General features: G+C 48.0%; 1 protein-coding gene across 1 annotated transcript in view; it reads right to left on the bottom strand.

Annotated features, from left to right (window-relative positions):
- DLGAP4 (DLG associated protein 4) overlaps positions 1-24,040 on the bottom strand; it is a 197,329-nt gene that overhangs the window by 106,324 nt on the left and 66,965 nt on the right. The gene's annotated exons all lie outside the window — the stretch shown is intronic.

The raw sequence follows: 24,040 nt of genomic DNA on the forward strand, positions 1-24,040 counted from the left end.
GCTCTTAGTCTGGAACCAGGGTCAGGATTCTGAGTCTAGAACCACGGTCAGGGCTCAATCTGCAACCAGGGTCTGGGCTCTCAGTCTGGAACCAGGGTCAAGGCTCAGTGTGAAAGCAGGGTCAGGGCTCTCAGTCTGGAACTAGGGTCAGGATTCTGAGTCTAGAACCATGGTCAGGGCTCTTAGTCTGGAACCAGGGTCAGGATTCTGAGTCTAGAACCACGGTCAGGGCTCAATCTGGAACCAGGGTCAGGGTTCAGTCTGGGGTCAGGGTCAGGGGTTCAGTGTGCAGTCAGGGCTGCCCAGGTAATTACTTAACATTATCTCCTACACCCAAGTCTTAAGTAGGCCAAGACAGTTCTCCTCTTCCAACAACACAGGGGCCCGGAAGTTAGGACCCTACTTTCTCTTGGGAGCTGTGACCATAATAAGTTCAGTTAGACTACAGGGGAGGGTAGGGGAGGCATGGCTCCCTGGGGCTGCTATTCTGGGCCTCTGTAAGTCACAACATGGGAATTAAACATAAGGGGACACCACGTGGCAGGCAGTGGGTGGTTAATGACCCTGCAGGAGGCAAGTCAGAACCAGAGCAGGAGCTATGGGGTGGGGGTAGGGTGGGTGAGGGAGGGGGCTAGCCCAGGCCAGGGAGGCAGGAGGCTTGCGTTTGAGGCTGCTTTGTCCCAGACTCTCTGTGTGCCTTCTCCGTGCCTCAGTTTCCCCATCATGGGGATGGCAGTTGAACTCAAATCTCTGTGATAAAGAGGCTGGTGGGGATCTCATGACCTCCACCAGCATCTCCGGTAGTCAAAGCCTTACCTGGCCTTCGAGGCCCTGGGAAAGCACCACCTCCATGAAGCCTTTCCCAGCTGGAATTCATTGTCCCTTGGTCCACTTTACACAGTTATGAGCCTCCACTTCAGCATCAAGTCCACTCTGCCATGCAGAAGATTTGGTATGTTCATGGCTGTCTCCCCCACCAGACTTGGAGGCCCAGGCTTAGGCTACAGCACCCACTCCTTGGGATCATGGCCTCATGGGTCCCCTAGTCATGGCCTCAGACCCTTTGGAGGCTAGAGTTGTAGCAGTTCCGTCTCCCCTTACTCTACTTACTGTATGAATGGCACAGAGGACACAGTCACTATGCACCACCTGGGTAATTAGTTGGTTTCTTTTCCTTTCAAAAGCACTGTGAGTCATGCTGCTGTTTGTGTTTCCCTTTTCTCTTTGTGTAGTAGGAAGCTCAGAAGCAAATTTACAGCCTGCCTTTAGCAAAGTAGAACCTGGAATTACCTTATTTTCTATCTTTATTTTCTCTTCTCCTGATCTCCTTATTATTTCTTTTTTTACTATAAGGGAATAAGAAAAAAAAGAAGAAGAGAGGAAGGACAGGAAAAAAAGTAATGAATCAGAAATCCTCACAGCATAGAGTCACATACAACAGAATGAAACATTGCCTGTCCTGCACCATGGCTCCTGTGAGCGATGATAACCGCAGTTCATACAGAGAGACTGCTCAGTTTGTGACTTAGCTAAGCTCATGACTTGGCACTGATCATCTCCTACAATCCTCATCACACTTGTAAGGAAGACCCGAATCTGTTGCCATCGATTCGATTCCAACTCATAGTGACCCTATAGGACAGAGAAAAACTGCTCCATAGGGCTTCCAAGAAGTAGCTGGTAGATTCAAACTGCCAACCTTTTGGTCGGCAGCCAAGCTTTTAACCGCTGCACCGCCAGGGCTCCTGTAAGGGAAAGGTGGGCATTATTGTTCCTCTGTTTTAAGGATGGTGAAGCTGAGGCGCACGGCAAGGAAGTCCCAGGACGCACAGTGAGAAAGAGCCAGAGCTGGGACTTGAACCATCTGACTGCAGAAACTGCCTTCGTACCCACTGTGCTTTCTTGTCTCCCCAGGCACAGGACAATGCAATCTTTAGGCTGGTGGGGTCCTTAAGTGGGTCCATTGTTGTGAACCGGGACCCAGCTTGGGGCCTGGCTCAATGAATATTTGCTTTCAAACTTTCTAAAGAAACTTCTTACACAAAAGAATAAGGCCCATCTCTATGTACTGACTAGGAAAAAAAAAAAAAAAAACCTCCAAATCATAAGGATAAGAAAAGCAAGGTGCAGATCAACTGGAGTACAGTTCCATTTATGGGAAAAGCACACAAAATAAAACTACATCCGTGCAATTGCCTAGAAAGAGACCTGGACAGGTCATTAAAAAAAAAAAATTTTTTTTTTTTTTTTTTTATGTCTCTAGTCTGGACCCCTCCCCTGGACCTCAGACTTGCATACCCAATTGTCTGCTCAGAATCTGCACTTGGACAACAAACAGGCTTCTGGAATTTAACGTGCCTAAATCTGAACTTCTGAGTCTGCGAACCTCTTCTTCCTGAAGTCTCCCCATCTCAGTCGATGGCAGCTCCAGCCTCTCAACTGACCAGAAAAAAATCTTGAATTCAGTCTTGATTCCTCTTTTTGTCATCCCTATAACCCTGGTGGCGTAGCGGTTAAGTGCTACGGCTGCTAACCAAAGGGTTGGCAGTTTGAATCCGCCAGGTGCTCCTTGGAAACTCTACGGGGCAGTTCTACTCTGTCCCACAGGGTTGCTATGAGTCGGAATCAACTCAACAGCACTGGGTTTGTTTTTTTGATTTTATAACCTCCTATATTGGAAACCCTCGTGGCGTAGTGGTTAAGAGCTAGGGCTGCTAGCCAAAAGGTCAGCAGTTCAAAGCCACCAGGCGCTCCTTGGAAACCCTATGGGGCGGTTCTACTTTGTCCTGTAGGGTCTCTATGAGTCAAAATCAACTCGACAGCAATGGGTTTTAATGGGTTATAACCTCCAAATCCAAGTCAATCAGTAAATACTGTCATCTCAGTTTCTCAGACAAAGGAGAGGATGGTGGTCTTTACCCTGGCCAGAGTCCACCTGGGTACTCCTTTCTGCTCTAGACACCTTACCATGGATGGGCATGGCATGGTGTTATGGACTGAGCTGTGTCTCCCAGAAATGTGTGTTGTAAATCCTAACCCCTGTATCCGTGGTTATAATCCCATTTGGGAACAGGTTTTCTCTGTTATGTTAATGAGGCAGTATTAGTGTAGGGTGTATATTAAGTGAATCTCTTTTGAGATATAAAAGAGCAGATAAGCAAGCAGTAAAGAAGAGATGGCAGAAGACAGATCCCACACCACATGAAGATCACCAAGGAACCAAGAAACAGAAGCTAAAAAGAGACAAGGACCTTTCCCCCAGAGCCCACAGAGAGAGAGCCTTCCCCTAGAGCTGGTGACCTGAATTTGGACTTCTAGCCTCCTAAACTGTGAGAAATCGAACTTCTGTTTGTTAAACCACCCACTTGTTGTATTTCTGTTATAGCAGTGCCAGATAACTCAGACAGACGGTGACCAGGAGAGTCATGGAGGAGGAATACGTACACGAACAAGGTTAACAGCCATCAGGCCCAGGACATGTCATGCTCTAAATCTCTTACATCTCCCATCAACCTGTGAGGTGAAGGGTTGATCATACCCATTTAACAAATGAGGCACAGACAGGTTAACTGACTTTTCCAAAGTCATACAACTAATAAGTAGGAGAGCAAGAATTCAAACCGAGTTTGTCCAACTCAGTCTCAAACACGCCATGCTGCCTTTCACTGAAGCCAAATTCTTGAGGAACCTCTGAGGGAGCTGGGGTTACTGAGTCTGGGGACCCAGAGAGAAAACTCACGATAGAGGGAAGTGTCTGCTCTCATAGGTCAACGAAGGATAGGCCCAAGGATGAGCGACTTGTGTTCTCTGAGTTCCAGGGAGGCCAACTTCAGCTCAGGGTAGGACAGTGCTTTTCAATAATCGATGAAGGAATGGGCTGGCTTGGTTGAAGGAAGTCTCAACTCCAGAGTTGACTGACAGGGCATCATGCTACAGTTTCTACTCCTGGCAGCAAAGCAGAGTGGAAAGAGAATGTGAAAAAGAAGAACCAAGAAATACGGGTTCCCCCTAAAATCAGGAACAAGACAAAGATGCTCACTTTCACCATTGCTATTCGACATTGTACTGAAAGTTCTAGCCAGGGCAATTAGGCAAGATAAAGAAATAAAAGACATCCAAATCAGAAAGGAAGAAATAAAGCTATCTCTGTTCACAGATGACACAATCCTGTATGAAGAAAATCTGAAGAAATCCAAAAGAAAGCTGCTAGAGCTAATAAATGAATTCAGCAAAGTTGCTGGATATAAGATCAACACACAAAAATCGGCTATGCTTCTATATACCAGTAATGAACAACTGAAAAGGAAATTAAGAAAACAATTCCATTTACAATAGCATCTGAAAGAATAACTAACATACTCAGGAGTAAATTTAACCAGGTAGGTAAAAGACTTGTACATTGAAAACTGTAAGACATTGCTGAAAGAAATTAAAGAAGACCTAAACAAATGGAAAGACATCATGTGTTCATGGATTGGAATACTTAACATTGTTAAGATGTCAGTACTACCTGAAGCAATCTATAGATTCAAATCAATTTGTATCAAAATTTCAACAGCCTCTTTTGCAGAAATGGAAAGGCTGATCCTCATTTATATGGAATTGCAAGGGGCCCCAAGGAGCCAAAATAATCTTGAAAAAGAAGAACAAAGTAAGAGTACTCACACCTCTCAATTTCAAAACATACTATAGAGCTACAGTAATCAAAACAGCATAGGGCTGCTATCAGGACAGACACAGATCAATTAAATAGAATTGAGAGTCCAGAATTAAGCCCATACATCTCTGGCCAGCTGATTTTTGACAAGGGTGCCAAGTCCATCCAACGGGGGAAAATAGTCTCTTCAACATATGGTGCTAGGACAACTGGATCTCTACATACAAAAGAATGAAGTTGTATTCATGACTCACACCATATATGAAAACTCAAAATGGATCAATGGCTTAAATATAAGAACTAAAATCATAAAATCTTAGAAGAAAACATAGGGGGTAAAGTTTCAAGGCCTTGTTTTGGACAATGGATTCTTAGATATAACACCAAAAGCCTGAACAACAAAAACAGATAAATTGGACTTCATCAAAATTAAAAACTTTTGTGCATGAAAGGAATTTATCAAGAAAGTGAAGAGACAATCTACAGAATTGGAGAAAGTATTTAGTAACCATACATTTGATAAGGGTTTAATATTCAGAACATATAAAGAACTCTGATAACAACAAAAAGACAAACAACTCAATTAAAAAGTGGGAACCTAATTTGCACTGTAAACTTTCACCTAAAACACAATAAAATAAAAAATTGATCTATATACAGTCTTAGAAAAAAAAATTGGGCAAAGGACTTGAATAGACATTTCTCTAAAAAAGATATGCAAATGGCCAACAAGCACATGAAAAGACACTCACCATCATTAATCATTAAATCCACTGAAACCAAACCCACTGCTATCAAGTCGATTTTGACTCATTATGACCCCATAGGGTTTCCAAGGCTGTAAATCTCTACAGAAGCAGCCTGCCACATCTTCCTCCCACGGAGCCACTGGTGGTTTCACACCACTGACCTTTTTTAATCATTAAGGAAATGCAAATCAAAACCACAATGAGATATCACTTCATACCCACTAGGATGGCTATTATCAGAAAAAAACAAAATAACAAGTTTTGGAGAGGATGTCAAGAACTTGGAACCCTTGTGCACTGCTGGTGGAAATGTAAAAATGGTACAGCTGCTGTGGAAAACAAGTTTGGCAGCTTTTCAAAAAGTTAAACAGAGAATTGTCATATGACCCAGCAATTCCACTCCTAAGTATATACCCTAAAGACGTGAAAGCAGGAACTCAAACAGATCTTTGGATACCAGTGTTCAAAGCAGCAATGTTCACAACAGACAAAAGATGGAAACAATCCAAGTATCCATCATCAGGAGAATGGATAAACAAAATGTAGTATACACATACAACAGGATATTATTGAGTGATAAAGAGTTTTCTGATACATGCTGCAACACAGATAAACCCTGAAAATACGCTAAGTGAAATAAATCAGACACAAAAAGACAAATGTTGTCCCACTTACATGAAATATCCTAGAATAGGCAAACGCAAAGAGACCAAACTTTATTAATGGTTACCAGGAGCAGATGGGAGGGAAAAATAGGGAGTTATTGCTTACGGGGTACTGAGTTTCTGTGTAAGATGACGAAAAACATTCGGAATAGTGGTGATGGCTATAAAATATGGTGAATGTAACTGTCACTGGACTGTATACTTAAAAATGGTTAAAATGGCAAATTTTTTTGCTATACATACTTTACAATAAAAATGTGGGTGAGACTTGCTCTAACAGATATCAGAACACTTTATACAGCTATTGTTGTGGTTCACAACATGGGGTTGGAGGGACTCCCCTCCACAGTGTCTTTGGAAATGACCGTGAGGAAGGGGTGCTACTGGCATTTAGTGCTAAGGATTGGACCAGGGATTCTAAAGAACCTGTAATGAACGGTCCTGTCCAAGGAAGAATTCTGCTACCCCAAATGCCAATACATCCCCATTGAAAACACAGTGAGCTAGAGTAATTAGTATAGAATTGGAATAGACAAAAGGATAGACAAACAGATCAATGAGACAGAACAGAGTGCCCAGAAATAATCCGTAGAAACCTGAGAACTTGGCATAAAGCAAAGATGATATTTCCGATCAGTGAGAAAAGGATGGCATAGTCCATTAATGCTGCTGGGACATAGGCTATCCAAGTAAAAATAAAATTAGATCCCTACCTCACACCACAAGCAAAGATAACATCCCAGATGGATTAAAGCCCTGAATGTGAAACGTAAAACTTTAAAAATATTAGGAAAAAAAAAAAAAACAGAATATCTTTATGACTTTAGGTGGGAAAGACCTTTCTAAACAATTTGCAAAGAAGTAAAAGCAAATGAAGGGATAAATGATAAATTTTACTACACCAAAAATGTAAACTTCTGAATGAAAGAGACAAAAATAAAGTTAAATGACAAGCAACATGCTGGGAGAAAAAATCTGTAACAAATATAACAAAGGATTAATATCCACAAATATAGACCTCTTTTACAAATTAATAAGAAAAAGATAAGTGACCCATAAAGTTCTGCACAAAGGATATGAACAGGCATTCTGCAGGAGAGGGAATTCAGTTGACCATTAAACGTATTAATGAAACACTCAGCCTAATCATCAGGTGATGCTAATAAAAACGAGACGTTTTCTCTCAGCAGTTTGGGAAAATTAAAGAGTGATAAATCACCTGATACCGAGGTGCTGAAGAAATGGGAACTGAGATATATCACTAATGGAAGTGTGAAGTGGCATAACTACTCTGGAGGCCAATTTGGCAGCGCTCATTAAAATGGCAACTCCTACTTCCAGAGAAACCCAGTGAGGCAGGTCCCCAAGGGTGTTCACTGCAATGCTGCTTATGGTGAAAAGCTGGCAATGCCGATGCTTCCGCCAACAAAGGACGGACAAATGAAACATGGTATCAGTGTACAACGGAATACTACTCAGCAAAAGAAATGAATGAACTGCAGTTGGACTTATACTTGGATAAGTCTCGAAAACATAATACGTGAAAAGAAGTAAAATGCAAAGGTAGTTAATCTATTAGGATATAATTTACATACGAAAACTATTTAAACGATACCCCTGATCTTCCGTTTGTGAAAGTTCCCTCTACCTGGAATGCCTTTTACCAGGTCCTTCTCCCCTTCCTCTCTCCCATTCACCCTTCCTTCATCAAACGGGCTGGACCTGTACTGACAGGTGATGGAGATGAGGCCAAGGTCCCAGGTGCTACTCTTCCAGCTCCAGACGAAGCCTTCGCCTCAGACAACATGCCATGCCCTCCCTCTGGGTCATAATAGGGAGATGTCCTGCGTCTTGCTGGCTGCGCAGTTGAGACGTTCACAGGAGGGTATGGACGAAGCGAGTTTTGTGTCTCATAAAGTGAATGTGGGAGGGGTGAGTGCTATAGTTAGTAACAGCCTCCACTGAGGAGGTTGGCTGGTAGTGCTAAGTCCCCCACCTTCCTTTCCCTGCTGTTCTCTCTCCATCATTCCTGCCATCTTTCTTTCTTCACTTCATGATAGTGTTAGGCCTTGGAGCCAGGTTGGGGGCAGGGGAGGGTGCAGTCAAACATATCGGCCCAGGAACTGAGGCCTCCTGGCCTGGGCTGGGGTAGGTGGTCAGATTTCTGAGGTCACAGGTAACCAGACAAGCAGGTGGTCACCTCCTCCCAAAAGCCAAACAGCTGCCATGGGCAGCAGCCACGATCACGTCTAGGGCCTCAGATGGCCATGGCAGGGCACTGGAGAGAGGGTGGCTGAGGGCAGCTTAATTAGGCATGACAGCAGCCCCATGAGGCATATTAAGCTTGAATCCATTAGGGTGGCTGGTGGAGGAGCAGCCAGAGCTGGCCTGGCCACCGATCCCTGCAGGGACATTTGGCTCTAGGGCTCGAGTCTTCCTGTCTGGAGAAATGACTGTCAGCTGGGGTTGCCAGGTGCTAGCCCAGCCGTGGCCACCAGTCCTGCTGGGAAGTGGCACTGGTGGCTCAGGGCAGCAGTTCTTGGCCCTTCTCTGCTTCTAACACTTGCTGTGCTGCCTTGGGGGGCTTGCTTCCCTTCTTGGTCCTCATTCCTACTAATAACCACTAACCCGTCAACCCTTTCCCACCCATTGTCTCCTCCGATCCTCAAAACTACCCTGCAGAGCAGTGACTACAGTGCCCTTTTTTTTTTTTTTTCTAGCAGTGGGGAAACAGAAGCCCAGAGAGGGTAAGTGATTTGACTGAGACGACGCAGCTCTCAAATGGCAGAGCCAGGACTTGAATTTATTATTATTATTTTTTGACCCCTAGTGCCTGCTTGTGACATTACATCAACTCCTCGTATCCCCGAAGCCTAGGCTAGTGGTGAGGGGAAGGTGGTGAGGCCACATTCCTGGGAAAGACACCAAAGGGAGCCAAATTCAGTCACGGTCTTTCTGCCAAGTTGGTATGCCCCCCAGCAGGTCAATCCCCTTCTTTTGGCTGAACCAGGTGACACCCAGGATCCCTTCTAGTCTCAATGTTAAAGTATGGGGTTTCCAGTTCTCATGGCCTTTCTCAGCTCCCCCACTTTATAGCTAAGCAACCTTGGGCTTGCCCTTCCCCTCTGCTTCCATATCTGTAAAATGGACCCAGTTGCCCTTCTCAGTGTGGTTGTCAAGTGCCCAGCACAGGGCCTAGTACATAGTAGGTACTCCATAAATGGCCATCTCCTTCTTTTCCACACAGCTCACAAGCTTCACAGCCCCTTTTGGATCTGACTCAAACCTCACCCCTTCCAGGAAATCCCATGAAATTCTGAGACCATCTGTGCTGAACAATTCCCTCACGCCTTCCTCTCTGCATAAGGTTAATACCACCCCACCTATATATCAGTTTGCAAAGCCCACCCATTAGTTGTGTAATGCCACCAACAACTTTCCTTTTATGATTGAGGAAACTGAGACAAGAGGGGGAGAGAACACCCAGGTCACTTAATTTATCTAAGCTGCAGTTTGCTCATCTCTAAAATGAGAATAATATTAGTACTTCCTTTATAGGTTGATGTTTAAGAATAAGTGGCATAATAAAAAAAAGTTCTTAAAAGGGTGCCTGGTAGATGATAACTGAATCCTGCCTCGGATATTGCTGGAATTTGCTCAATGCCAGGGCCAAAGCCTCTGGCCTCCCAGCTGGTTCCCCAGAAAACTACAGCCTGGAGACAATTCCTGAGGCCTTTTGAAGGCAGAACCATGGACAGCACCTCCAGAGGCCTAGACGGGCCAGGCCCTCTCTTCAGTACCATGGACAATGCCACTGTCTACCAGCACCAGGGACAGGGGAAAAGATGCCCTCTGTACCCCCAAAGAGTCCATGCTCCTCCCCATGCTGGAATGGTGCTGAAAGCCTCTTTTTTCCAGCTTGTCACCTGCCCCATCAGGGTGGGGCAACATCATTTGTAAGGCCCCAAATGGGCCACTTCCATTTCCGTGTCTTTGATTCTAACTAAAGAGGCCTATTTCCTACGTGTTTCTCACCCAGCTTAAGTTCTGCGGATTGGGATAGATCATGGAGGCTTTCTCGAGGTACTTGGCAGGGAAAATACACCTCCCTAGGTCAGGGGAGCTGCTCAAGACTTCTCTTTTTTACCTCCTGGCCTCATTTCAGACACAAAGAGTGAGGGCCACTGGGTAGAGTGTCATGGCCAAGAGCAGCAGCAAGGGACAGGCCCATTGCCACCTCATCTCAAGGGCTGGCCTCAATACCCTTTCTCAAGTCACTGAATAAAGACTAGCATTTCTGGTCCTTCAGCCTGTCCCACTCCATCACTGACTCCTGAGGCCAGCTCTTATTGGTGTCTTGCCCATTTGATGAGGGCTAGATTTATTCCTGCCCTGACTGCCTCCACCCCTCACCTCACAGGCCACCCATGGTCTCACAGCAAACGTCTTGAGCTGTCTCAATCCCCTCTTCAACGACCCCCAGAGCTTTAGCTCATTGGGGGTCCCAGAAAAGCTAGTGACTCAGTCCTTCTGAGGCAGCTGGAGAGGAAGATGATGAGGCACAACAAAGTCCCAGTGTCCTCCTCTGATAAACAGGATGGAGGCCATCTCCTCAAAGTTGTGAAGAGATGTTGTGGCCAGCACTGAGCCTGGAATATAACAAGGGATCGATAAATGTCTGTCTCCCACCCCCTCCCGACAAGGAAAATATAATGATGGCAATGATGATTGCTACCAATGTTGAGTGCCTACTGTGTGCCAGGCACCGAGTAAAGGCCTTAAGGAGTAGGTAAGACAGAGATTATTATAAGTATTTTGTTGCTAAGGCTCAGAGAGGCCAAGAAACTTGCTAAAGGTGTCACAGCCAAGCGAGTGACAGAACCGTATCTCCATCCTCAAATTCTAGGCTGTGTCCCTACCTCCAGGTGTTCTTTGATAACTACAATCATCCTGACTTCCCACTTGGGGGATCCAGCACAGCCCATTCACTGCTTGACCACATCCAATGCTGGAAGCTCTATGTCCAGCTGACCTGCTATCAAAAAGCTGCCAGGCCCAGACTTGGAAGCAGTGAAAATGAATGCAAAACCTTGGCTTTCTGGGTCCTCAGCAGATGCTAAAGGGGCTCAGACGGAATCCCCTCCAATCCTGCAACAGTTGGCTCCTCTCCTGACATGGCAAGTTGGCATCTAGACTGCCTGCCTTTGTATCAGCCTCCTGCACACACACAGAGAAGCAGGGCTTATGAAGCACCCACCATCATCCCCAGCATCACTGATATCCCTGCACAGGGCTCATCATACCTGTCATACAGGTGAGGAAACTGAGGCCTAGTGAGGGGAAGGGACTTATCCCAGGACACATGAACACAATGCAATCTCAGGACTCCACACTTCTCCAGTGCTCTTCCCCCTAGACCCTGGGCTCAGTGAAGGTGGAACCACAACACTCTTGTTCACAGCACCCACCTCAGGGCCTGACCTGTAGCAATTTTCTTTCCTCACTTCTATAGGGAGGGACAGTGTGTCACATTCACCTCTTTCAGGCCCAAAGAACCTTGTATGTAGTAGGCACATAATGAATATTTCTTAGTATTATTTCATTCATTCAATAACTATTTACTGAGTGCCTAATGTTTGCCAGGAAACCCTGGTGGCACAGTGGTTAAGAGCTTGGCTGCTAACCAAAAGGTCAAGAGTTCAAATCTACCAGGTGCTCCTTGAAAACCCTACGGGGCAGTTCTACTCTGTTCTTTAGGGTTGCTATGAGTTGGAATTGACTTGATAGCAATGGGTTTGGTTTTTGGTTGAATGTGTGCCAGGCACTGTTATAGTGGACCACAGCAGTAAGAAAAACTAGACACAAATGTATGGATATTCCAATCTTCTGTTATGACACTGACTGAAGTGGAGCGAATATACCTGTCTTCCTTACTCACCGTTAAGTTCCAAGAGGCCAGGAACCATCACTGTCATGTCCCCAGCACTGTATACAGTGTTCAGCACACAAATATATGCTTGCTGAATGAATGAACAAATGAATGCAAGTAGAAGTAAAATAATGGCAACAACCATTTACTGAGAGATTGCTCTATTCCAGTTGCTAAGTGATTTATACACATCAATTATCTTGTGCAATCTTCCCAACAGCCCCTTTGAGGTTGGTACTTCAAGCAGGATTCTGCCAGCTATCTTGCTAGCCACTTTTCCCTTCTGCTGTGCTAACAGACGTGCCCAGTTAGAAATATTCATTTCATCAGCTTCACTTGCAGCTAGGGTGACCATGTGACCATATCTGACAAATGAGATGTAGGCAAAAGCCACTGGGTGGGGCTTCCAGGAAAGCTACTGTTTTCCTATAAGAAGGGCAGACTCATACAACATGCAACCTTTACTCCCTTTGTCCTGTCTGGAATTCAGATATAACATCTGGAGTAAAAGCAGCCATTTTATAGCCATGAGGATGAAAGATAGATGCTAAAGATGGCAGAGCCAGAAGCTAGAAGCCTGGGCCCTTGATCACTCACCTGAATCACTGTACTGGCCCCAAACTGCCCACCTCCAGGATTCTTGTTACATAAGAAGAATTACCTCCTGGGTATTTAAGCCACGGTTATTTATTTTTTTATTCTTCTGTTATACACAGCCAACTACAATTCCAACTGATTCAGTATTATTATAATGGTGAAGCTCAAAGAGGGGTCAGTTAGCTTTTCCAAGGTCACACAGCAAGTAAACAGATCTGGAATTGGCCTCTGGGTCTAACGCTAAAGGCTATGCTCACTCCACTACCTGCCTGCTGTCACCCTGGCTTGTGGTCCCATGCCATGAGGAAGCTTCTCCCCATATCCACACTCTGTTCTACTATAAGACCTTTTCTGACCAATCTGGGTCTGGCTCTGAGCTCCCCCCGACATCTCCTCACTTACCTGACCCCGCCCCAACTACACTCCAAAACCCAAACCCACTGCCATCGAGTTGATTCCGACTCATAGCAACTCTATAGGACAGAGCAGAACTGCCCCATAGAGTTTCCAAGGAGCACCTGGTGGATATCAACTGCCAACCTCTTGGTTAGCAGCTGTAGCACTTAACCACTACGCCACCAGGGTTTCCCAACTACACTCAGGTCCTCTCAAAACTTAGCCATCCCAAGTCCAGGATCCTTCTCAGACCCTGGCCCCAGTGGAAGAACCCTCTCCCTCCTCTCTGCTCATCCTCTCTGCCCAGAATCGCTCCCCAACTGCCTCTGACAGTGTACACCAAAAGTTATCGCAGACAGGTCTCTTGGCTTCCAGCTCTTCCCAAGGGCCCTGCATCCACCACCAGAATGACCTTCCTCAAGCATGGTTCTGAGTGGACTGGCATTCCAGCCCTCTGGGATCTGGCTCTTGCCACCTTCCCTATACTCGCTCTTGCTGGTCCTTGTTGCCTCCACCCTCTTACCCTCATCAGCATTTGCAGGACCAGCTCCAACCCATCCTTCGGGCCCCAGAGACACCCTCTCTGACCACCCCACCCCGATTAAGTCCTCCACCGCCACCCCGTGTCACCCTCTCTCAGCTCCTGGGTTTATTTTAGCACAACCTGGAGTCTTGTTCACTCACTGCATGCATATCATCTGCCTCCCCCACCAGAACCAGAGCTTCTTGAGGGCAGGAGGCAGGCCCATCTTTCCCACCAGTTTCCCCAGTGCCTGGCATGAGGCCCGGAACTCAGTCTCAGTCAAGAGTTGCTGAATGAAGCTCCAACTTGCTTCCCACACCTTCCCACCACCCACTTTCTACTCCAGCCAAGTAGAACTACACATGCTTCACTGAATCCTCCTGCTGCCGCTGGATGACCCAGCTTCCTCTCCAACTGCCTCCAGCCAGGCCTGAGGGATAGCCCAGGCCCCTGGCTGGCCCTCCTCTTCCCTTCTGTCCACCAAAACTAACCTGTTCTGTGTCTCACCCTCAGGACGTTGCTTATATCTCAGAACCAACAGAACTCAAGCAGATGGGCATTCCAGACACCAGCGGGGGAGAACAATACTCAGAAAGAGTATGTGTGTGTGTTTGTGGGGGGGTCATCTACACTGTACCCTGGGAGCCTCCTTCTGTACTTATTCTTGCATTTCTGCGCTGGTTACCCCTATTTGAGCTAAGTCTGAAATGCACCAGTATTCCCAAAGTAGCCACAGCTGCAGGAAAGGACAAGCGGAAACCACTAGTATTTACAGAGTTCCTATTCTGTGCCAGGCATTGTTCTAGCCCTAATAATAATGAAGATGATGATGACGGTGGCAGCTAGTATTTGTCAAACACTTTGCATGTGCCAGGCACCATCCTAAGTGTTTTTAATCAGACAGATCCTACTATTATCCCCATTTTACAGATGAAGAAAAAGACACTCAGAGAGGTCAAGGCAACTGCTCAAGGTCACAGAGGTCTCAAGTTCAGGTCTCTCTCTAATCCAAAACCTGATCCTCTGCCAGGTCGAGCTGGGCAACACCCAAGTGTCTTGGTATGGGGGGAGGGGCACTGCCGCCTCTTGTGAACTCCTGCTGCCTCTGAGCAAAGGGCTGGAGGCCACAACTTCCCAGCCCGGGGCTCGCCTGGGGAAAGGCTAGGCTGGTAAGACTTACCCTAATCTGCAAGGCTGTAGAACAGCGCTCCAGCCCCCCAGTGACCAGACCGGAGGAGTCGCGGGGTGGACGAAAGTCCGGATGTCAGCGAGCCTGGGCTCTGCTTCCCCAGTAAGGCGGAAGATTTTCCCAACAGCCGGGGCCAAATTTATCTGCCAATCCCCCCGAAGAGCTGATTCCAGCGTCTGTCTGGAAATGTCAGCCCGTGTGGTTGGAGGAACACAGGGAGAGTTTTCCTCTAAATAGCAGGAAGCATATGGGAGGCGGATGGCGCCCGCCACCCCAGCCTGCCAACTCTCCCTCAAGCAGGAGCTAAAAGGGGCCCAGAAGGGTCTGGAATTCCTACCATAGCTGGGGATGGGGGGATGTGGCAGTGGGGGAGGAGCTGGAGACAGAGACAGTAGCGAAGAGAAGGGCAGCAAGTGGGTCCAGAAAGGTGGGGCAGGCATAAGCACCCTGCTTGACAGATAAGCAACCTGAGGCTCTCAGATGGCAACAACACAGCCAAGAATTCAGCAGCAACTTCAATTACAGTAATAATAGCCACCACTCATCAAGCACTTGCTATGTACCAAATCTGAGTTTAGCACTTTATCTGGATGATTTCACTTAAACTTGGCAAGCAGATCGAAGATAAAAAAAAAAAAAGACCACTGCCATCGAGTCGATTCCGACTCATAGCAACCCTATAGGACAGAGTAGAACCTCCCCATAGAGTTTCCAAGGAGCACCTGGTGGATTTGAACTGCTGACCTTTTTGGTTAGCAGCTGTAGAACTTAACCCCTATGCCACCAGGGTTTCTACTATCCCCATCTTACAGATGTGGAAACTGAGGCTCAGAGAAGGAAGAGCAGAAATGCAGGGCCTCTCTGAGCTGGAAAGGATGTTCCACTTCTTCAGCCAAATCACAAATACTCTATGGACTTTTCTGGCAAGTTGTGGTGCAGCAGCTGCTTGCACACCCTCACTGATGGGAACCTCACTATCGCTCAAGTAAGCCCATCTGGAGAGATCTTTTTGTGTTCAAAATTCTTCTTATTTTAAGCTGGAATCTCCTTCCCTGTAGCTTTTCCTGTGAGTGACAGGCTCAGACCTTTTTGCCCATACTGGGGAATTCCCCCCAGCCAGGGACAGGAAGGTAGGACAAGGCTCTCAAGATCTGTTTCCCTCTTCCAGGCTAAACGCCCAGCTCCCTCTGCTGTCCTCACATGGCTGCCCAGCTGGGAGTCGAATTCCAGTGGCCAGTCTGGTCCTTTGCCACCTATGAACTCCTGACTGTGGTGACCAGAGCAGCCCTAAATCACCAAGTACTTCCTGAGTCCCAGGCAATGTGCACATCCTGCCCCACACACGCTCTCCTCCCACTATCATCCCCATTTTACAGAGGAGCAACCTGAGGCTCCACAAGTGGGGAGAATTGCCCCAGTCACTCAGAGGGGACATGGGAACCCTGGAAGCTGTTCTAAGTCTTATGTTATACATCTTATGAAGCCAAAGAGGTCCCTACTGGCCCTACTTGAGGGCCTTTCTCACTGACTCTGACCTAGTCTTTGCCAGGATTCACCTGGACGCTGGTCCACAGGGCCCCCAAGGGCACACCACCCCTCTCCCCAGGTAAACCTTAACCCTCCCTCTCCCCTCGTCCAGCATCCACTAAGTCCCCAAGTCTTGTTAAATTTCCCTCCTAAAAGGCTCCTCTGGTCCTTCGCCAGTGTCACCCTCAACACTAGCCCAAAGCAAGGAGCTTTCTTATCCCCACACCTGACCTGTCCACTTGGCTCCCTTTTACCCCAAGGATCAAATTCAAACTCCACCAACTGTTAAGGCCTTCCAAGCTCCGGCCACTGCAGACCTCTCCAGTCCTCTCTCTCCTCACCGTCCCTCACACTCTCTGGCCCAGTGACCTACTCACAGCTTCCTGCCTACCAGGAGGCAGGCCAGCTCTCTGCACAGGGCAGTTCTTCTGCCTGGCTCACCTTTCCAAGTCGTTTCTCCCTGGAGAACCCTGTTCATCCTTCAACGCTCTGCTCAGAGGGACAGAATCAGTGGCTTTGGCCCTGGAGACATGTGCCTGAGTGGCACCCACCTCTGATCTGCCATGTATCACCAGACCTGTCATTGCTAATGGAGACGCCTCCCTCCAAGGCAGAACTGAGAACTCCCCCAGGCAGCTGTTGTTCTAGCACATCTTTGTAGCCTGAGGCCTAGCACAGTGCCTGGCGCATGGCAAGTGCTAATACATGCTGGTGGAGTATGTGAATGAATGACTGACTGGGGACGGTGGGGCAAGATGAAACATTAGAGACAATAACAAAACACGGCTCATGGATATCACAGCTTTGATCGAACAGAAACAAAAAATGTTGCTGTTGAAATAAAGAGTCACGAAACATTTGATTGGTGAGGATTCTGCTGGGTACCTCCAAACTCAAAAGGTTATCAGGGGATGGTCTGGGATGGCTGGAGCTTCTAGAAAAAAGCTGCTCAAGCCTGAGTAGATAAAGTGACCAGGTCTCAAATGAAGGGTTGGAGCAGGCGACGAGGAGGGCTGTGAGAGGGCAGGGGCGAGAGAGACTGGGCCCACATCCTAGACTTGCTTCTAACTTGTTCTGTGTTGTTTTAAACATGGCTTGGCCTCTCTGACCCTCGGTTTCCTTGTTTGTAAAATACAAAGGGCCTTGGGGGAATTGGCTGAGGTAGGGGCCTCAATGCTCACTCTGCTGTCTAGTTGGTATTACTCTCTCTGCCTCCCATTCAAGCTGTCAGCAGCGTCTGCAGACAATCAGGGCTCCCTGGTCTCAGCCCTGGCCCCCCGGCCTGGAAATGCAGGCCCCTGCCTGCCCTCCTGGCAGGTCATTAAAGAGAGGGTCCTCAGTGGTGGGTGGGTGGGAAGAGTTTTAAGTGTGTCTCGGGCTGTGCCAAGATTGCAGACTTGGTCCCACGAAGGAGCTTTCTAAATAGGATTAGAAGGAACAAACAGTGAGCTTCCATCTCTAGGGGTATGCAATTGTGGCTGGGCACTGCCAGACAGGAATGCTAACCCAGAGTGAGAAGAACTTTAGGCCAGAAAATATCTAGGACCGCTTGAGGCAACCTGGGCACCCTTTCTGCTTCCCCACTTAGGACCTCAACCCACCCCCTCCAGGTCACGCTCCCAGCACCAGCCAGGGTGAGCTCGCTGACATTTCCCTCCTCCTACAACATCCCTCAAAGGCACACCAGTGCCCCCAGGATCAAGCCCAAGCTCTCACCCTGGTATCCAAGACCCCTGTGGTCTGAGCCTGCCCCTTCTCGTCCGCTTGTTGTTTCCCCATGCACACTCTGCTGTGCTATTTACACCTCTGCGCCCTTGGCAGGCTGTTTCCCTGCCTACAATGCTCTTCCACTGCTCTTCTTGGCTACGCAGCTTAGGCTTCATCTCCTCCAGGAAGTCTTCTTTGCCCCGCAGCTGGCCCTGGTGTGCCCTCAGTCCCATTCTTCCCACCTCAGCACCTCCTGCAGTCCAGATAAATCACCTGTGTGCTCCTCTCTCCCCGAAAGACTGCAAGGCCCTTGAGGGCCAGGCCCGCTCCCTCCTGGGCCCAGCTTGGGCTCTGGCATGGAGGCGGCCAACCAATGTCTCCTGGGCTGAAGTGGAAGTTCAGAGATTCTGTTGTTCTGATTCTAAGAGAGTCCAAGACTGCCTCAATGAGCTCCTGACTGCAAGATCCTGGGCTCAGGGCTCCTTTAAATGGTTGTATTTTGTTTGTTTATTTTTCCTGATTGAGAGTCATGTATCTTGGAAAATCAGATAAACACAGGGGCCAGGGAGGATTTGGGCTTCGCTACCATTTGGCCTACTTGAAGTCACAGGCTATATTTTTGCTTGGGAGAGCCACGCTTCCCCACTCTCCACTCTTGAGGCTCTGGTGATGTTGGCTCCACCCCAGCAGAAGGACGGTGCATAGGCCCAGGCTCCCAATCAGAGCACTGAATTCCCATAGCAATGGCAATTGATTGAGGGGTAGCAAAGTTTGACCAGTCAATGAAAAGGCTCAACTCTGGGACCTGTGTTTAGCTATTGGGGAAGAAGTCTTGCTTATTCCTCTGGACAGGAATCTCATCATCGTTGCAGGAGAGTCCTATGGAAGCACAGGGCCAACTCAGAGGAAGCACAGTTGAGAAACGGTAAGAGAAATCAGGTTCTGGTAACACTGTCTGACCTCCTGGATCCAGCTGAACCTGAAGCCAGACAAACCTCTGAATGTTACAGCTATGTTCCATTAAATCCCAGTTTTGTTTAAACCAGTTTGGGCTGGGTTTTCTATCACTTGTATCTGAAAAGACCCCGAATGATACAAGCAAAAAGGAAAGGATAGAGCGCACCCACATCTCACCATCCAGAGGAAATATCTATGAAGCGTTTAGTGGCTATCCTTCTGGGTGTTTCTCTAGGCAGGAGCATGCACACATTTATACACTTTTTTCTTAACAGAGATGAGCTCATACAATACGTGCCATTTTGCAACCTATTTTCCCCTTAACAATGTGCCACGGACATGTTTCCATGTCAACAAGTACAGATCCACGGCAGTGTGTCTCTCAGGTGCAGTGAACACTGCTGTCGGACTGGACCGAAATTTATGTAACTGCCTCTGACTGATAGATAATTGAGTAGTTTCTAATTTATCACCATCATCAAGAAAGGCACAGTAAACGTACTTGTAAAATGCATGTGTCTGCACTTGCCAGATTACTTATGACTAAGATCCCATGATTCCAAGAGTTTGACTTCACCAACATAGGTTTCCATGCCTGCGATTGAAGGTGCTAAGATTCTGAGTGTCTGTAAGGTAGTAGCTGTCTTCCCGGACATGTTTAGTGGTTGGGAGAAAAAAAAAAAAAGGCAAGAGAGTCCCATCACAGTGTCTCAGGCGTGAGTGCTCATTGGCAGATGTGAGTGAGCTGGTACGGAGGTAGCCAAGGCTTGAGTGGGTGAGGGTGTGGCTGGGGTAGGTACCCAGTCAAGCTGTCCAGCTCCCTGGGCCTTATCCCCCGACCTGGTCTGACTCAGTGACCCAGGGGAGAGGCGACCCTAGGGACCCAGAGCTGGGGCATGCATTACTGAGAGCCCCAGCATAATGTGATGAGCACACAATAGGTATCACCTCAGGCTGTAGAGGTGACAGCATCACCTCCAGTGATGCAACACTGGTATTGGTCCAGCCCTCTGCATGTTTTAACTCACTGAAGCCCTACAACCACCCACTGATAATATTATTGTCTCTGTCTCACAGAAGAGAAAACTCAGCCTCAGAGAGGGCCAGTGATTTGTCCAAGGCCACACAGGCAAGAAGTGGTGGAGCTCAGGTATGATCCAGAGCTGCTGACTCTCAAAGCCATGCCTTATTTAATTTTATTGGGGTAGGTGGAAGGAGAGGAGAACTGGCCCAGGCAGGACTGTGGAGGCCCTAAAATTCCCCATTCCTCTCCCTAAGTCTTAACCTTCAGGAAGGACCCCAAATCCAGGAAAGTAAGAAGACAGCAAAGACCACCCAGAGTCCCGCTCCTCAGAAGGAGCTACCACGAATGGTTTTCAGATACACACGATTATATCATGCTGCCCATGCTGTTTATAACCTCTTTGCTTTCTTTTTTTAACTCAATAACACACTACAAACTTCTTTCTGCAGCAATAAATTTAGATCCACAGCCCTGTTTCTGATAGCTGCAGAGGACATCACTGTACACTGCAGTAAAGTGGATTTAACTAGTCCCCTGGTGATGGAAGGAGGCCCCGTGGTGCAATGACTAATGGCTCAGCTGCTAACCAAATGGTCGGCAGTTTGAACCCACCAGCAGCTCTACGTAAGAAAAGACCTGGTGATCTGCTCCCGTAAACACTAATGCCTAGGAAACCCTATGGGGCAGTTCTACCCTGTCCTACCAGGTTGCTGTGAGTTGGAATCTACTCAACGGCACAAATAACTGGTGATGGACAAAGGGGTTGTTCTCAACTTTCCTGCTACTGTCAACAACACTACAATGAATATCCTCCAGCACAGCTGGGTCTGAAGCATCCTTTGGGTCTCAGCTCAAATGCCACCTCCTTAGAAAGGCCATCTTGGACTGTCCCATGCAATGCAGCCCCCTCCCCCTGTTAATCTTTACAGCCTCACTGCACTAATGCAGCCTCTTCTTCAGTTGGTTTATTTGGGTGATCATACACTATCTGTCCTTACCTGAGACTATGTGCTCTGTGAGGGACCTAGACCAGCAGCGAACTAGCACTCAATTAATGTCTTTGGAGTGTGGGAATACTTCTGGGGCTAGTGCCTTATCTTCAGGACTCAGAGAAGCCCTCGGCCATGCCCACCCTCTATGCCACGTCCCCACAGATCCATCTCCGAACTCAAGTCCAGTCCAGGCTGCTCGGAGCTTCTATGCCCAGGTGCCTGCCCTTCTGGGAGCACTGAGAAGTACTTGCTGCATGCATGGCATATGGGGTGCTGGAGTCTGAAAAAGCTGGACAGGGTGGCTCCACCACTCACTGGCTATGTGGCCTTGGGCCAGTCATTTCCCCTTTCAAGGCCTCAGCTCTCTCATTTGTAAAATGGGGCCAATATCACTGATCTCACAGGGCTGCTGTGAGGATTAATGAAGATAATGGATGTGCTTGGCACATAGTAGGTCCTCAGGAAATGGCAGCTTGCTCCACAACCAGTTAATTCAGAGACTGGGCCTGACCCCATCTCACATGAATGACCTCTTAATTTTGAATGAGACCTGAGTGTACCCTGGCCCCTTCCCTGGGCTGTCCCTGGGAATGTCTGATTCTTATTCTTCAACACGTCAAACGGCTCAGTGCTCCGCTGGGACCTCAGGTCAGACTCGCCAGATCCCTCACCTGCTGCTTAAGACCAGAGACACCTGCCTGGCCTCCCTGACTGCACCCTAAAAGCGCACCAGGTACAGACAGACGTCTGAAGAACAACTGGAGAAATGCTCTGACTTTTGGGGGGAACTTGGTGGCCCCTGATCCTTGCATACTTCGAGTGTAAAGAGACATAGCACAGGGCGGTGATGGCGCTTGAGCCGGCCTATCTAATCCCACCTCCACCACCTGAGAGCTCTTTGATGACATGGCAATAGCTTTGCCTCTCTAAGCCCGGTTTTCCTCCTCTGTAAAATAATGGAATCAGCAAGGCTTCAACGAGGTAAAGTAAAAGGCTTAGCAAAGAGCCTGGCATTTAGTAAGTACTCAATAAATATTAGCTATTACTGGTATCATTGCTTTTTAGCCTTTTCATCATGAAATACAGCGCATTGAGAAAAGCGGAGAGAACAAATTTGTTTAGTGCAATGAATTATCACAAAGCTGTGTAATCACCACCCAGATCAAGAAATAGAATACATCCAGCTCCTTGGAAGCTCCCTCACATGCCCCTCCTACAAAGGTAATCTCTTCCCAGACTGCTATGGTGTTGTTATTAATAATAATAATAATAATGTTGTCGTGTGCTGTTGAGTCAATTTCTACTCAGGGTGACCCTATAAAACAAACAAACAAAAAAACCAAACCCAGTGCCATCGAGTCGATTCCGACTCATAGTGACCCTGTAGGACAGAGTAAAACTGCCCCATAAGGTTTCCTAGGATGAAACATTTATAGGAGCAGATTGCCAGGTCTTTTCTCCCGTAGGGTGGCTAATGAGTTCGAACTGCAGACCTTTCAGTTAGCAGCCAAGTGCTTAAGCACTGCATCACCAGGGCTCCCTAATAATAATACTAAATGGATGAAAAATGAACGAATGAATGTGTGATCACTCTGCCTGCAGTGGCCAGGCTCCCAGGTCTCACCACCCTCGGTGACACCATCCCACCCTTGGGGACACCAGGCCTCTAGGCCCCTCTGCCCTAGGCATAGAGATGCCCCATCTGATTTCCCAGCCTTAGTGCAGCCTGTTCTTTAAATAACCAGCTTGTTAGGAAAACAGCAGCAGTAACACCTCCCTCGCTGCTGCTTGGGCCCCCATCTTTCCGAGCAATGCTGATGGCTGCTCTCTCAGCTCGTGCCAACGAATCTCGCTTTCCATCACTAGGCCACACACGCCAGGGCTGTCAGTGACGCTGCCTTCTCAGTGGCCACACTCCGTGCCTTTGGCTTGCCTGGCCCTGGACGGCGGGGTGGGCACTGAATGGCAGCATTGTTAGGAAAGACTGGGCTCTTGAAGGATGAGCCCTCTCCCCAGGGTCCATGCCCCTGTCTCTCCATCACCTCCCACAGGGCCATCAGGAGTGCAGTGAGGTGATGAAGAAAGTGAGGCACTTAGTGCAATGCCAGGCGCACAGTAATCACTCAGGAAATGTTCACTGTGTATCAGGCTGCTCCTGCTACACATTTAGTCCCTGGGGAGGACCTGGAGCCCAGGCATTCCTTGGGCAGGACCAGGAATGCTTGCAAATGAGTAAGTCCCAGAGACACATCCCTCAGACCGAGACGTCCTTATCACTGCTTCTCCCATGACAGCTTCTCAGTGAAGTCCAACAGCTGTCTGCGGTCCCTATGACAGGCTGCCGGCCAGGTGGGGGAGCTGGGTTGGGGGGCAGCTAATTAATGGGGCCCTTTTCACAGTTATTAAGAACAAGGCTGGCACCACGCGAGTGTACCGCCTCTCGTTCTCTAAGAAGCACTTCTACATACATTGTCTACAGCGAACTTCACAGGTTTTTTATTATCCTGTGGTATTTGCATATTATACATATTTACGAGTCCTTTCTCTTCTCATAACCATCCCACCAGGAGGCTGGGCAGATGTTCGCAGATGAGGAAATTGAGACCAGAGGGGCTGGCCTACCGGCTGAGGATCTGAGCTCCCCACCAGTGCTCTGAGAGTCAGCAGGGACCAGCAGCTGGCCCAAAAGCCAACTGGCTCTTGAGTCTTGCTGGTGTCTGGGTCGAGGGATGTGAGAGGGCCTTCCCTCCTTCTTTCCCTCTTCCCTTTCTCCTATAACAATTTATTGGGTGCCTCCTCTGTGCCAGGTGCCAAGGCCAACTGCTAGCTGACCAGTGGGGAACACAACTCTTGAGGACCTGAGGCCAGAAAAGGTGGCAGATCTTAATCCAGAGGACCCATGTCATGCCGAGTTGTGGCTGGGTGACTCTGGGAAGCCACTAGGCCTGGCTGAGCCTCAGTTTCCTCATCTTTGACTAGTCATGCCAGCACGGTTCTAGGAGGCAAACATGAGGATGAGATGACATGGGGAGCCGCCAGGCTCTGCGGCTAACACCAAGGGATGCAAGGTGGTGGCTCCTGTGTTGGGATTGTTACTGTGGGAAGCATGATGGAACGAGGCTTTGACC

The sequence above is a fragment of the Elephas maximus genome, chromosome 25, assembly GCF_024166365.1.
Source record: "Elephas maximus indicus isolate mEleMax1 chromosome 25, mEleMax1 primary haplotype, whole genome shotgun sequence".
In the NCBI taxonomy this organism is placed as follows: Eukaryota; Metazoa; Chordata; class Mammalia; order Proboscidea; family Elephantidae; genus Elephas; species Elephas maximus.